Here is a 16768-nt window from a genome sequence, read left to right on the forward strand (position 1 = left end):
CTCTTCACTGGAGCAGGCAGACACAGCCAACGCACATCAAGTGTCAAGAGACACGCTCTGCTGAGCTCAACGCTTGTGCAGATGCACATGTGCGACGAAGTCAACACACGTGCTTGTGGAGAGAAAGAAAGGGACTCCCAGGCGTGTGGAGCGACGGGGAGAAAGAGCGGGCGCTGAGGAACACAGTTTCAAACAGACTGTCTCCACACAAACAGGCACCTGTCTGCAGGTATCCTAGATCTTGATTCTTGAACTTGAGGAAACACGCGTCTGAGCAAAACTCCCAAACGCTTCCAGGAAAGACACAGGCTCTCCCACAAGCACACAAGTGTTTGCCCTCAGCTATAGATCAGGGACAAGCCTGTGAAGAGATGCCCTGCTATTCTTTCGCCTTATGGCATCATGTGTTTCGTTCCTCTTGGAGATCGATTGTTAAACGTCTTTCCTCGGGCGACTGTGAAGCATTTGCCAGCGGAGGAGAAGTAGCACGGAGCAGCATTCAGTACTGCCTACGAGTGTCTTTGCTACCCTACTAGCGGAGCTCCAAGAACAGGCACACATCTTCAGGTACCTTCCAAATGTGGATTCCCCTGCAGCCCCGTAGGCGGGCGTGCAGTACGCCAACCGTCAACGGACGTTTTTCCCCTCAAGCCTGTCAGGACGTTGCTCGTCCGTCTTTCCCTCAATAGATGGGAGTAGGCGCGCTTGCGGATGTGTGCGTGTGTGTGGCCACGCGTTTGCTTAGGCATCAGTGTGTGAAAAGGTAGGTGCTTTTCTCTAGCTGCGTGTGCGTGCACGTGGTGCTGGGTGCACATCCCTGGGTGCTCGTGGAAAGGTTTCTGCATGGTTTTCGCTGAGGAATCGTGTGTGTGCACATGGACAAAGAGAAGGCGCAGCAACCAGGTTCCAGCGCCGAAGAAGGCAAAAGGCGAGGTTTCCGGCGCTATCTCCTTCTCTCCCCAGAGCTAGTCGCGCAAAGCAAGCCGCTAAGCCGGCGACCGGCAAGAGAGCTACAACGAAGCATGCCGAACGGAGAAAATAGCAGCAGCTCATCTGTTCACACCTTGTTTCTGCCATGTGCTTGAACGCCAAGACGTTCGCGCTTCTGTGAGATGAAAGACGTCCTTCTGCATATGTGGTTGCTCACACCGGTGCACTTGTTAGTGTATCCATTCAGTCCTGGGCTGCGGGGCATTCAGAAGTGGCTCTGTGGAGACGTCTGCATAGAGGCAGCTGTCAGAACACGCACACTCGATTGTTCACCAAAACATATGCAGACGCGTCCTTAGCCTGTAGATTTGGATGCACAGAGTTCCCTGTGTTCGCAAGAGACAAGGGACTCGCGTCTGTACGCACAGAAGCAATAGCGGACCGTTTCCCTCGGAGTGAACGCGAAAGAGCCGTCTATATACTCGCAGACACGCGAACGTGCCTCAATGCGGTCACAGAGGCAGCAGCTTTTGCACAGATGCTCCTGGTGATTCTGGCACTTTCCAGGCACACTCCTGAAAGTCGCGCACACTGCTGTTCACTCGCTAAACGACCTCTTGGGAAACACGTCTCCGGTCGACGGACCGCTCAGATTGCTTCTCGTGTAACTGTGAACTGTGTCAGCGCAGGGAATCCGTCTCTGTTGAGCAGATGTCAATCCTGCCTCGCTTTTGCTTTGTTGCCTCTACCAAGATGATTTCCCGTTTCTCTCTTCACTGGAGCACGCAGACACAGCCAACGCACATCAAGTGTCAAGAGACACGCTCTGCTGAGCTCAACGCTTGTGCAGATGCACATGTGCGACGAAGTCAACACACGTGCTTGTGGAGAGAAAGAAAGGGACTCCCAGGCGTGTGGAGCGACGGGGAGAAAGAGCGGGCGCTGAGGAACACACTTTCAAACAGACTGTCTCCACACAAACAGGCACCTGTCTGCAGGTATCCTAGATCTTGATTCTTGAACTTGAGGAAACACGCGTCTGAGCAAAACTCCCAAACGCTTCCAGGAAAGACACAGGCTCTCCCACAAGCACACAAGTGTTTGCCCTCAGCTATAGATCAGGGACAAGCCTGTGAAGAGATGCCCTGCTATTCTTTCGCCTTATGGCATCATGTGTTTCGTTCCTCTTGGAGATCGATTGTTAAACGTCTTTCCTAGGGCGACTGTGAAGCATTTGCCAGCGGAGGAGAAGTAGCACGGAGCAGCATTCAGTACTGCCTACGAGTGTCTTTGCTACCCTACTAGCGGAGCTCCAAGAACAGGCACACATCTTCAGGTACCTTCCAAATGTGGATTCCCCTGCAGCCCCGTAGGCGGGCGTGCAGTACGCCAACCGTCAACGGACGTTTTTCCCCTCAAGCCTGTCAGGACGTTGCTCGTCCGTCTTTCCCTCAATAGATGGGAGTAGGCGCGCTTGCGGATGTGTGCGTGTGTGTGGCCACGCGTTTGCTTAGGCATCAGTGTGTGAAAAGGTAGGTGCTTTTCTCTAGCTGCGTGTGCGTGCACGTGGTGCTGGGTGCACATCCCTGGGTGCTCGTGGAAAGGTTTCTGCATGGTTTTCGCTGAGGAATCGTGTGTGTGCACATGGACAAAGAGAAGGCGCAGCAACCAGGTTCCAGCGCCGAAGAAGGCAAAAGGCGAGGTTTCCGGCGCTATCTCCTTCTCTCCCCAGAGCTAGTCGCGCAAAGCAAGCCGCTAAGCCGGCGACCGGCAAGAGAGCTACAACGAAGCATGCCGAACGGAGAAAATAGCAGCAGCTCATCTGTTCACACCTTGTTTCTGCCATGTGCTTGAACGCCAAGACGTTCGCGCTTCTGTGAGATGAAAGACGTCCTTCTGCATATGTGGTTGCTCACACCGGTGCACTTGTTAGTGTATCCATTCAGTCCTGGGCTGCGGGGCATTCAGAAGTGGCTCTGTGGAGACGTCTGCATAGAGGCAGCTGTCAGAACACGCACACTCGATTGTTCACCAAAACATATGCAGACGCGTCCTTAGCCTGTAGATTTGGATGCACAGAGTTCCCTGTGTTCGCAAGAGACAAGGGAATCGCGTCTGTACGCACAGAAGCAATAGCGGACCGTTTCCCTCGGAGTGAACGCGAAAGAGCCGTCTATATACTCGCAGACACGCGAACGTGCCTCAATGCGGTCACAGAGGCAGCAGCTTTTGCACAGATGCTCCTGGTGATTCTGGCACTTTCCAGGCACACTCCTGAAAGTCGCGCACACTGCTGTTCACTCGCTAAACGACCTCTTGGGAAACACGTCTCCGGTCGACGGACCGCTCAGATTGCTTCTCGTGTAACTGTGAACTGTGTCAGCGCAGGGAATCCGTCTCTGTTGAGCAGATGTCAATCCTGCCTCGCTTTTGCTTTGTTGCCTCTACCAAGATGATTTCCCGTTTCTCTCTTCACTGGAGCACGCAGACACAGCCAACGCACATCAAGTGTCAAGAGACACGCTCTGCTGAGCTCAACGCTTGTGCAGATGCACATGTGCGACGAAGTCAACACACGTGCTTGTGGAGAGAAAGAAAGGGACTCCCAGGCGTGTGGAGCGACGGGGAGAAAGAGCGGGCGCTGAGGAACACAGTTTCAAACAGACTGTCTCCACACAAACAGGCACCTGTCTGCAGGTATCCTAGATCTTGATTCTTGAACTTGAGGAAACACGCGTCTGAGCAAAACTCCCAAACGCTTCCAGGAAAGACACAGGCTCTCCCACAAGCACACAAGTGTTTGCCCTCAGCTATAGATCAGGGACAAGCCTGTGAAGAGATGCCCTGCTATTCTTTCGCCTTATGGCATCATGTGTTTCGTTCCTCTTGGAGATCGATTGTTAAACGTCTTTCCTAGGGCAACTGTGAAGCATTTGCCAGCGGAGGAGAAGTAGCACGGAGCAGCATTCAGTACTGCCTACGAGTGTCTTTGCTACCCTACTAGCGGAGCTCCAAGAACAGGCACACATCTTCAGGTACCTTCCAAATGTGGATTCCCCTGCAGCCCCGTAGGCGGGCGTGCAGTACGCCAACCGTCAACGGACGTTTTTCCCCTCAAGCCTGTCAGGACGTTGCTCGTCCGTCTTTCCCTCAATAGATGGGAGTAGGCGCGCTTGCGGATGTGTGCGTGTGTGTGGCCACGCGTTTGCTTAGGCATCAGTGTGTGAAAAGGTAGGTGCTTTTCTCTAGCTGCGTGTGCGTGCACGTGGTGCTGGGTGCACATCCCTGGGTGCTCGTGGAAAGGTTTCTGCATGGTTTTCGCTGAGGAATCGTGTGTGTGCACATGGACAAAGAGAAGGCGCAGCAACCAGGTTCCAGCGCCGAAGAAGGCAAAAGGCGAGGTTTCCGGCGCTATCTCCTTCTCTCCCCAGAGCTAGTCGCGCAAAGCAAGCCGCTAAGCCGGCGACCGGCAAGAGAGCTACAACGAAGCATGCCGAACGGAGAAAATAGCAGCAGCTCATCTGTTCACACCTTGTTTCTGCCATGTGCTTGAACGCCAAGACGTTCGCGCTTCTGTGAGATGAAAGACGTCCTTCTGCATATGTGGTTGCTCACACCGGTGCACTTGTTAGTGTATCCATTCAGTCCTGGGCTGCGGGGCATTCAGAAGTGGCTCTGTGGAGACGTCTGCATAGAGGCAGCTGTCAGAACACGCACACTCGATTGTTCACCAAAACATATGCAGACGCGTCCTTAGCCTGTAGATTTGGATGCACAGAGTTCCCTGTGTTCGCAAGAGACAAGGGAATCGCGTCTGTACGCACAGAAGCAATAGCGGACCGTTTCCCTCGGAGTGAACGCGAAAGAGCCGTCTATATACTCGCAGACACGCGAACGTGCCTCAATGCGGTCACAGAGGCAGCAGCTTTTGCACAGATGCTCCTGGTGATTCTGGCACTTTCCAGGCACACTCCTGAAAGTCGCGCACACTGCTGTTCACTCGCTAAACGACCTCTTGGGAAACACGTCTCCGGTCGACGGACCGCTCAGATTGCTTCTCGTGTAACTGTGAACTGTGTCAGCGCAGGGAATCCGTCTCTGTTGAGCAGATGTCAATCCTGCCTCGCTTTTGCTTTGTTGCCTCTACCAAGATGATTTCCCGTTTCTCTCTTCAGTGGAGCAGGCAGACACAGCCAACGCACATCAAGTGTCAAGAGACACGCTCTGCTGAGCTCAACGCTTGTGCAGATGCACATGTGCGACGAAGTCAACACACGTGCTTGTGGAGAGAAAGAAAGGGACTCCCAGGCGTGTGGAGCGACGGGGAGAAAGAGCGGGCGCTGAGGAACACAGTTTCAAACAGACTGTCTCCACACAAACAGGCACCTGTCTGCAGGTATCCTAGATCTTGATTCTTGAACTTGAGGAAACACGCGTCTGAGCAAAACTCCCAAACGCTTCCAGGAAAGACACAGGCTCTCCCACAAGCACACAAGTGTTTGCCCTCAGCTATAGATCAGGGACAAGCCTGTGAAGAGATGCCCTGCTATTCTTTCGCCTTATGGCATCATGTGTTTCGTTCCTCTTGGAGATCGATTGTTAAACGTCTTTCCTAGGGCGACTGTGAAGCATTTGCCAGCGGAGGAGAAGTAGCACGGAGCAGCATTCAGTACTGCCTACGAGTGTCTTTGCTACCCTACTAGCGGAGCTCCAAGAACAGGCACACATCTTCAGGTACCTTCCAAATGTGGATTCCCCTGCAGCCCCGTAGGCGGGCGTGCAGTACGCCAACCGTCAACGGACGTTTTTCCCCTCAAGCCTGTCAGGACGTTGCTCGTCCGTCTTTCCCTCAATAGATGGGAGTAGGCGCGCTTGCGGATGTGTGCGTGTGTGTGGCCACGCGTTTGCTTAGGCATCAGTGTGTGAAAAGGTAGGTGCTTTTCTCTAGCTGCGTGTGCGTGCACGTGGTGCTGGGTGCACATCCCTGGGTGCTCGTGGAAAGGTTTCTGCATGGTTTTCGCTGAGGAATCGTGTGTGTGCACATGGACAAAGAGAAGGCGCAGCAACCAGGTTCCAGCGCCGAAGAAGGCAAAAGGCGAGGTTTCCGGCGCTATCTCCTTCTCTCCCCAGAGCTAGTCGCGCAAAGCAAGCCGCTAAGCCGGCGACCGGCAAGAGAGCTACAACGAAGCATGCCGAACGGAGAAAATAGCAGCAGCTCATCTGTTCACACCTTGTTTCTGCCATGTGCTTGAACGCCAAGACGTTCGCGCTTCTGTGAGATGAAAGACGTCCTTCTGCATATGTGGTTGCTCACACCGGTGCACTTGTTAGTGTATCCATTCAGTCCTGGGCTGCGGGGCATTCAGAAGTGGCTCTGTGGAGACGTCTGCATAGAGGCAGCTGTCAGAACACGCACACTCGATTGTTCACCAAAACATATGCAGACGCGTCCTTAGCCTGTAGATTTGGATGCACAGAGTTCCCTGTGTTCGCAAGAGACAAGGGAATCGCGTCTGTACGCACAGAAGCAATAGCGGACCGTTTCCCTCGGAGTGAACGCGAAAGAGCCGTCTATATACTCGCAGACACGCGAACGTGCCTCAATGCGGTCACAGAGGCAGCAGCTTTTGCACAGATGCTCCTGGTGATTCTGGCACTTTCCAGGCACACTCCTGAAAGTCGCGCACACTGCTGTTCACTCGCTAAACGACCTCTTGGGAAACACGTCTCCGGTCGACGGACCGCTCAGATTGCTTCTCGTGTAACTGTGAACTGTGTCAGCGCAGGGAATCCGTCTCTGTTGAGCAGATGTCAATCCTGCCTCGCTTTTGCTTTGTTGCCTCTACCAAGATGATTTCCCGTTTCTCTCTTCACTGGAGCAGGCAGACACAGCCAACGCACATCAAGTGTCAAGAGACACGCTCTGCTGAGCTCAACGCTTGTGCAGATGCACATGTGCGACGAAGTCAACACACGTGCTTGTGGAGAGAAAGAAAGGGACTCCCAGGCGTGTGGAGCGACGGGGAGAAAGAGCGGGCGCTGAGGAACACAGTTTCAAACAGACTGTCTCCACACAAACAGGCACCTGTCTGCAGGTATCCTAGATCTTGATTCTTGAACTTGAGGAAACACGCGTCTGAGCAAAACTCCCAAACGCTTCCAGGAAAGACACAGGCTCTCCCACAAGCACACAAGTGTTTGCCCTCAGCTATAGATCAGGGACAAGCCTGTGAAGAGATGCCCTGCTATTCTTTCGCCTTATGGCATCATGTGTTTCGTTCCTCTTGGAGATCGATTGTTAAACGTCTTTCCTAGGGCGACTGTGAAGCATTTGCCAGCGGAGGAGAAGTAGCACGGAGCAGCATTCAGTACTGCCTACGAGTGTCTTTGCTACCCTACTAGCGGAGCTCCAAGAACAGGCACACATCTTCAGGTACCTTCCAAATGTGGATTCCCCTGCAGCCCCGTAGGCGGGCGTGCAGTACGCCAACCGTCAACGGACGTTTTTCCCCTCAAGCCTGTCAGGACGTTGCTCGTCCGTCTTTCCCTCAATAGATGGGAGTAGGCGCGCTTGCGGATGTGTGCGTGTGTGTGGCCACGCGTTTGCTTAGGCATCAGTGTGTGAAAAGGTAGGTGCTTTTCTCTAGCTGCGTGTGCGTGCACGTGGTGCTGGGTGCACATCCCTGGGTGCTCGTGGAAAGGTTTCTGCATGGTTTTCGCTGAGGAATCGTGTGTGTGCACATGGACAAAGAGAAGGCGCAGCAACCAGGTTCCAGCGCCGAAGAAGGCAAAAGGCGAGGTTTCCGGCGCTATCTCCTTCTCTCCCCAGAGCTAGTCGCGCAAAGCAAGCCGCTAAGCCGGCGACCGGCAAGAGAGCTACAACGAAGCATGCCGAACGGAGAAAATAGCAGCAGCTCATCTGTTCACACCTTGTTTCTGCCATGTGCTTGAACGCCAAGACGTTCGCGCTTCTGTGAGATGAAAGACGTCCTTCTGCATATGTGGTTGCTCACACCGGTGCACTTGTTAGTGTATCCATTCAGTCCTGGGCTGCGGGGCATTCAGAAGTGGCTCTGTGGAGACGTCTGCATAGAGGCAGCTGTCAGAACACGCACACTCGATTGTTCACCAAAACATATGCAGACGCGTCCTTAGCCTGTAGATTTGGATGCACAGAGTTCCCTGTGTTCGCAAGAGACAAGGGAATCGCGTCTGTACGCACAGAAGCAATAGCGGACCGTTTCCCTCGGAGTGAACGCGAAAGAGCCGTCTATATACTCGCAGACACGCGAACGTGCCTCAATGCGGTCACAGAGGCAGCAGCTTTTGCACAGATGCTCCTGGTGATTCTGGCACTTTCCAGGCACACTCCTGAAAGTCGCGCACACTGCTGTTCACTCGCTAAACGACCTCTTGGGAAACACGTCTCCGGTCGACGGACCGCTCAGATTGCTTCTCGTGTAACTGTGAACTGTGTCAGCGCAGGGAATCCGTCTCTGTTGAGCAGATGTCAATCCTGCCTCGCTTTTGCTTTGTTGCCTCTACCAAGATGATTTCCCGTTTCTCTCTTCACTGGAGCACGCAGACACAGCCAACGCACATCAAGTGTCAAGAGACACGCTCTGCTGAGCTCAACGCTTGTGCAGATGCACATGTGCGACGAAGTCAACACACGTGCTTGTGGAGAGAAAGAAAGGGACTCCCAGGCGTGTGGAGCGACGGGGAGAAAGAGCGGGCGCTGAGGAACACACTTTCAAACAGACTGTCTCCACACAAACAGGCACCTGTCTGCAGGTATCCTAGATCTTGATTCTTGAACTTGAGGAAACACGCGTCTGAGCAAAACTCCCAAACGCTTCCAGGAAAGACACAGGCTCTCCCACAAGCACACAAGTGTTTGCCCTCAGCTATAGATCAGGGACAAGCCTGTGAAGAGATGCCCTGCTATTCTTTCGCCTTATGGCATCATGTGTTTCGTTCCTCTTGGAGATCGATTGTTAAACGTCTTTCCTAGGGCGACTGTGAAGCATTTGCCAGCGGAGGAGAAGTAGCACGGAGCAGCATTCAGTACTGCCTACGAGTGTCTTTGCTACCCTACTAGCGGAGCTCCAAGAACAGGCACACATCTTCAGGTACCTTCCAAATGTGGATTCCCCTGCAGCCCCGTAGGCGGGCGTGCAGTACGCCAACCGTCAACGGACGTTTTTCCCCTCAAGCCTGTCAGGACGTTGCTCGTCCGTCTTTCCCTCAATAGATGGGAGTAGGCGCGCTTGCGGATGTGTGCGTGTGTGTGGCCACGCGTTTGCTTAGGCATCAGTGTGTGAAAAGGTAGGTGCTTTTCTCTAGCTGCGTGTGCGTGCACGTGGTGCTGGGTGCACATCCCTGGGTGCTCGTGGAAAGGTTTCTGCATGGTTTTCGCTGAGGAATCGTGTGTGTGCACATGGACAAAGAGAAGGCGCAGCAACCAGGTTCCAGCGCCGAAGAAGGCAAAAGGCGAGGTTTCCGGCGCTATCTCCTTCTCTCCCCAGAGCTAGTCGCGCAAAGCAAGCCGCTAAGCCGGCGACCGGCAAGAGAGCTACAACGAAGCATGCCGAACGGAGAAAATAGCAGCAGCTCATCTGTTCACACCTTGTTTCTGCCATGTGCTTGAACGCCAAGACGTTCGCGCTTCTGTGAGATGAAAGACGTCCTTCTGCATATGTGGTTGCTCACACCGGTGCACTTGTTAGTGTATCCATTCAGTCCTGGGCTGCGGGGCATTCAGAAGTGGCTCTGTGGAGACGTCTGCATAGAGGCAGCTGTCAGAACACGCACACTCGATTGTTCACCAAAACATATGCAGACGCGTCCTTAGCCTGTAGATTTGGATGCACAGAGTTCCCTGTGTTCGCAAGAGACAAGGGAATCGCGTCTGTACGCACAGAAGCAATAGCGGACCGTTTCCCTCGGAGTGAACGCGAAAGAGCCGTCTATATACTCGCAGACACGCGAACGTGCCTCAATGCGGTCACAGAGGCAGCAGCTTTTGCACAGATGCTCCTGGTGATTCTGGCACTTTCCAGGCACACTCCTGAAAGTCGCGCACACTGCTGTTCACTCGCTAAACGACCTCTTGGGAAACACGTCTCCGGTCGACGGACCGCTCAGATTGCTTCTCGTGTAACTGTGAACTGTGTCAGCGCAGGGAATCCGTCTCTGTTGAGCAGATGTCAATCCTGCCTCGCTTTTGCTTTGTTGCCTCTACCAAGATGATTTCCCGTTTCTCTCTTCAGTGGAGCAGGCAGACACAGCCAACGCACATCAAGTGTCAAGAGACACGCTCTGCTGAGCTCAACGCTTGTGCAGATGCACATGTGCGACGAAGTCAACACACGTGCTTGTGGAGAGAAAGAAAGGGACTCCCAGGCGTGTGGAGCGACGGGGAGAAAGAGCGGGCGCTGAGGAACACACTTTCAAACAGACTGTCTCCACACAAACAGGCACCTGTCTGCAGGTATCCTAGATCTTGATTCTTGAACTTGAGGAAACACGCGTCTGAGCAAAACTCCCAAACGCTTCCAGGAAAGACACAGGCTCTCCCACAAGCACACAAGTGTTTGCCCTCAGCTATAGATCAGGGACAAGCCTGTGAAGAGATGCCCTGCTATTCTTTCGCCTTATGGCATCATGTGTTTCGTTCCTCTTGGAGATCGATTGTTAAACGTCTTTCCTAGGGCAACTGTGAAGCATTTGCCAGCGGAGGAGAAGTAGCACGGAGCAGCATTCAGTACTGCCTACGAGTGTCTTTGCTACCCTACTAGCGGAGCTCCAAGAACAGGCACACATCTTCAGGTACCTTCCAAATGTGGATTCCCCTGCAGCCCCGTAGGCGGGCGTGCAGTACGCCAACCGTCAACGGACGTTTTTCCCCTCAAGCCTGTCAGGACGTTGCTCGTCCGTCTTTCCCTCAATAGATGGGAGTAGGCGCGCTTGCGGATGTGTGCGTGTGTGTGGCCACGCGTTTGCTTAGGCATCAGTGTGTGAAAAGGTAGGTGCTTTTCTCTAGCTGCGTGTGCGTGCACGTGGTGCTGGGTGCACATCCCTGGGTGCTCGTGGAAAGGTTTCTGCATGGTTTTCGCTGAGGAATCGTGTGTGTGCACATGGACAAAGAGAAGGCGCAGCAACCAGGTTCCAGCGCCGAAGAAGGCAAAAGGCGAGGTTTCCGGCGCTATCTCCTTCTCTCCCCAGAGCTAGTCGCGCAAAGCAAGCCGCTAAGCCGGCGACCGGCAAGAGAGCTACAACGAAGCATGCCGAACGGAGAAAATAGCAGCAGCTCATCTGTTCACACCTTGTTTCTGCCATGTGCTTGAACGCCAAGACGTTCGCGCTTCTGTGAGATGAAAGACGTCCTTCTGCATATGTGGTTGCTCACACCGGTGCACTTGTTAGTGTATCCATTCAGTCCTGGGCTGCGGGGCATTCAGAAGTGGCTCTGTGGAGACGTCTGCATAGAGGCAGCTGTCAGAACACGCACACTCGATTGTTCACCAAAACATATGCAGACGCGTCCTTAGCCTGTAGATTTGGATGCACAGAGTTCCCTGTGTTCGCAAGAGACAAGGGAATCGCGTCTGTACGCACAGAAGCAATAGCGGACCGTTTCCCTCGGAGTGAACGCGAAAGAGCCGTCTATATACTCGCAGACACGCGAACGTGCCTCAATGCGGTCACAGAGGCAGCAGCTTTTGCACAGATGCTCCTGGTGATTCTGGCACTTTCCAGGCACACTCCTGAAAGTCGCGCACACTGCTGTTCACTCGCTAAACGACCTCTTGGGAAACACGTCTCCGGTCGACGGACCGCTCAGATTGCTTCTCGTGTAACTGTGAACTGTGTCAGCGCAGGGAATCCGTCTCTGTTGAGCAGATGTCAATCCTGCCTCGCTTTTGCTTTGTTGCCTCTACCAAGATGATTTCCCGTTTCTCTCTTCAGTGGAGCAGGCAGACACAGCCAACGCACATCAAGTGTCAAGAGACACGCTCTGCTGAGCTCAACGCTTGTGCAGATGCACATGTGCGACGAAGTCAACACACGTGCTTGTGGAGAGAAAGAAAGGGACTCCCAGGCGTGTGGAGCGACGGGGAGAAAGAGCGGGCGCTGAGGAACACAGTTTCAAACAGACTGTCTCCACACAAACAGGCACCTGTCTGCAGGTATCCTAGATCTTGATTCTTGAACTTGAGGAAACACGCGTCTGAGCAAAACTCCCAAACGCTTCCAGGAAAGACACAGGCTCTCCCACAAGCACACAAGTGTTTGCCCTCAGCTATAGATCAGGGACAAGCCTGTGAAGAGATGCCCTGCTATTCTTTCGCCTTATGGCATCATGTGTTTCGTTCCTCTTGGAGATCGATTGTTAAACGTCTTTCCTAGGGCGACTGTGAAGCATTTGCCAGCGGAGGAGAAGTAGCACGGAGCAGCATTCAGTACTGCCTACGAGTGTCTTTGCTACCCTACTAGCGGAGCTCCAAGAACAGGCACACATCTTCAGGTACCTTCCAAATGTGGATTCCCCTGCAGCCCCGTAGGCGGGCGTGCAGTACGCCAACCGTCAACGGACGTTTTTCCCCTCAAGCCTGTCAGGACGTTGCTCGTCCGTCTTTCCCTCAATAGATGGGAGTAGGCGCGCTTGCGGATGTGTGCGTGTGTGTGGCCACGCGTTTGCTTAGGCATCAGTGTGTGAAAAGGTAGGTGCTTTTCTCTAGCTGCGTGTGCGTGCACGTGGTGCTGGGTGCACATCCCTGGGTGCTCGTGGAAAGGTTTCTGCATGGTTTTCGCTGAGGAATCGTGTGTGTGCACATGGACAAAGAGAAGGCGCAGCAACCAGGTTCCAGCGCCGAAGAAGGCAAAAGGCGAGGTTTCCGGCGCTATCTCCTTCTCTCCCCAGAGCTAGTCGCGCAAAGCAAGCCGCTAAGCCGGCGACCGGCAAGAGAGCTACAACGAAGCATGCCGAACGGAGAAAATAGCAGCAGCTCATCTGTTCACACCTTGTTTCTGCCATGTGCTTGAACGCCAAGACGTTCGCGCTTCTGTGAGATGAAAGACGTCCTTCTGCATATGTGGTTGCTCACACCGGTGCACTTGTTAGTGTATCCATTCAGTCCTGGGCTGCGGGGCATTCAGAAGTGGCTCTGTGGAGACGTCTGCATAGAGGCAGCTGTCAGAACACGCACACTCGATTGTTCACCAAAACATATGCAGACGCGTCCTTAGCCTGTAGATTTGGATGCACAGAGTTCCCTGTGTTCGCAAGAGACAAGGGAATCGCGTCTGTACGCACAGAAGCAATAGCGGACCGTTTCCCTCGGAGTGAACGCGAAAGAGCCGTCTATATACTCGCAGACACGCGAACGTGCCTCAATGCGGTCACAGAGGCAGCAGCTTTTGCACAGATGCTCCTGGTGATTCTGGCACTTTCCAGGCACACTCCTGAAAGTCGCGCACACTGCTGTTCACTCGCTAAACGACCTCTTGGGAAACACGTCTCCGGTCGACGGACCGCTCAGATTGCTTCTCGTGTAACTGTGAACTGTGTCAGCGCAGGGAATCCGTCTCTGTTGAGCAGATGTCAATCCTGCCTCGCTTTTGCTTTGTTGCCTCTACCAAGATGATTTCCCGTTTCTCTCTTCACTGGAGCACGCAGACACAGCCAACGCACATCAAGTGTCAAGAGACACGCTCTGCTGAGCTCAACGCTTGTGCAGATGCACATGTGCGACGAAGTCAACACACGTGCTTGTGGAGAGAAAGAAAGGGACTCCCAGGCGTGTGGAGCGACGGGGAGAAAGAGCGGGCGCTGAGGAACACAGTTTCAAACAGACTGTCTCCACACAAACAGGCACCTGTCTGCAGGTATCCTAGATCTTGATTCTTGAACTTGAGGAAACACGCGTCTGAGCAAAACTCCCAAACGCTTCCAGGAAAGACACAGGCTCTCCCACAAGCACACAAGTGTTTGCCCTCAGCTATAGATCAGGGACAAGCCTGTGAAGAGATGCCCTGCTATTCTTTCGCCTTATGGCATCATGTGTTTCGTTCCTCTTGGAGATCGATTGTTAAACGTCTTTCCTAGGGCGACTGTGAAGCATTTGCCAGCGGAGGAGAAGTAGCACGGAGCAGCATTCAGTACTGCCTACGAGTGTCTTTGCTACCCTACTAGCGGAGCTCCAAGAACAGGCACACATCTTCAGGTACCTTCCAAATGTGGATTCCCCTGCAGCCCCGTAGGCGGGCGTGCAGTACGCCAACCGTCAACGGACGTTTTTCCCCTCAAGCCTGTCAGGACGTTGCTCGTCCGTCTTTCCCTCAATAGATGGGAGTAGGCGCGCTTGCGGATGTGTGCGTGTGTGTGGCCACGCGTTTGCTTAGGCATCAGTGTGTGAAAAGGTAGGTGCTTTTCTCTAGCTGCGTGTGCGTGCACGTGGTGCTGGGTGCACATCCCTGGGTGCTCGTGGAAAGGTTTCTGCATGGTTTTCGCTGAGGAATCGTGTGTGTGCACATGGACAAAGAGAAGGCGCAGCAACCAGGTTCCAGCGCCGAAGAAGGCAAAAGGCGAGGTTTCCGGCGCTATCTCCTTCTCTCCCCAGAGCTAGTCGCGCAAAGCAAGCCGCTAAGCCGGCGACCGGCAAGAGAGCTACAACGAAGCATGCCGAACGGAGAAAATAGCAGCAGCTCATCTGTTCACACCTTGTTTCTGCCATGTGCTTGAACGCCAAGACGTTCGCGCTTCTGTGAGATGAAAGACGTCCTTCTGCATATGTGGTTGCTCACACCGGTGCACTTGTTAGTGTATCCATTCAGTCCTGGGCTGCGGGGCATTCAGAAGTGGCTCTGTGGAGACGTCTGCATAGAGGCAGCTGTCAGAACACGCACACTCGATTGTTCACCAAAACATATGCAGACGCGTCCTTAGCCTGTAGATTTGGATGCACAGAGTTCCCTGTGTTCGCAAGAGACAAGGGAATCGCGTCTGTGCGCACAGAAGCAATAGCGGACCGTTTCCCTCGGAGTGAACGCGAAAGAGCCGTCTATATACTCGCAGACACGCGAACGTGCCTCAATGCGGTCACAGAGGCAGCAGCTTTTGCACAGATGCTCCTGGTGATTCTGGCACTTTCCAGGCACACTCCTGAAAGTCGCGCACACTGCTGTTCACTCGCTAAACGACCTCTTGGGAAACACGTCTCCGGTCGACGGACCGCTCAGATTGCTTCTCGTGTAACTGTGAACTGTGTCAGCGCAGGGAATCCGTCTCTGTTGAGCAGATGTCAATCCTGCCTCGCTTTTGCTTTGTTGCCTCTACCAAGATGATTTCCCGTTTCTCTCTTCACTGGAGCACGCAGACACAGCCAACGCACATCAAGTGTCAAGAGACACGCTCTGCTGAGCTCAACGCTTGTGCAGATGCACATGTGCGACGAAGTCAACACACGTGCTTGTGGAGAGAAAGAAAGGGACTCCCAGGCGTGTGGAGCGACGGGGAGAAAGAGCGGGCGCTGAGGAACACACTTTCAAACAGACTGTCTCCACACAAACAGGCACCTGTCTGCAGGTATCCTAGATCTTGATTCTTGAACTTGAGGAAACACGCGTCTGAGCAAAACTCCCAAACGCTTCCAGGAAAGACACAGGCTCTCCCACAAGCACACAAGTGTTTGCCCTCAGCTATAGATCAGGGACAAGCCTGTGAAGAGATGCCCTGCTATTCTTTCGCCTTATGGCATCATGTGTTTCGTTCCTCTTGGAGATCGATTGTTAAACGTCTTTCCTAGGGCGACTGTGAAGCATTTGCCAGCGGAGGAGAAGTAGCACGGAGCAGCATTCAGTACTGCCTACGAGTGTCTTTGCTACCCTACTAGCGGAGCTCCAAGAACAGGCACACATCTTCAGGTACCTTCCAAATGTGGATTCCCCTGCAGCCCCGTAGGCGGGCGTGCAGTACGCCAACCGTCAACGGACGTTTTTCCCCTCAAGCCTGTCAGGACGTTGCTCGTCCGTCTTTCCCTCAATAGATGGGAGTAGGCGCGCTTGCGGATGTGTGCGTGTGTGTGGCCACGCGTTTGCTTAGGCATCAGTGTGTGAAAAGGTAGGTGCTTTTCTCTAGCTGCGTGTGCGTGCACGTGGTGCTGGGTGCACATCCCTGGGTGCTCGTGGAAAGGTTTCTGCATGGTTTTCGCTGAGGAATCGTGTGTGTGCACATGGACAAAGAGAAGGCGCAGCAACCAGGTTCCAGCGCCGAAGAAGGCAAAAGGCGAGGTTTCCGGCGCTATCTCCTTCTCTCCCCAGAGCTAGTCGCGCAAAGCAAGCCGCTAAGCCGGCGACCGGCAAGAGAGCTACAACGAAGCATGCCGAACGGAGAAAATAGCAGCAGCTCATCTGTTCACACCTTGTTTCTGCCATGTGCTTGAACGCCAAGACGTTCGCGCTTCTGTGAGATGAAAGACGTCCTTCTGCATATGTGGTTGCTCACACCGGTGCACTTGTTAGTGTATCCATTCAGTCCTGGGCTGCGGGGCATTCAGAAGTGGCTCTGTGGAGACGTCTGCATAGAGGCAGCTGTCAGAACACGCACACTCGATTGTTCACCAAAACATATGCAGACGCGTCCTTAGCCTGTAGATTTGGATGCACAGAGTTCCCTGTGTTCGCAAGAGACAAGGGAATCGCGTCTGTACGCACAGAAGCAATAGCGGACCGTTTCCCTCGGAGTGAACGCGAAAGAGCCGTCTATATACTCGCAGACACGCGAACGTGCCTCAATGCGGTCACAGAGGCAGCAGCTTTTGCACAGATGCTCCTG

This window comes from Patagioenas fasciata, chromosome 35 (assembly GCF_037038585.1).
Source record: "Patagioenas fasciata isolate bPatFas1 chromosome 35, bPatFas1.hap1, whole genome shotgun sequence".
Classification (NCBI taxonomy): Eukaryota; Metazoa; Chordata; class Aves; order Columbiformes; family Columbidae; genus Patagioenas; species Patagioenas fasciata.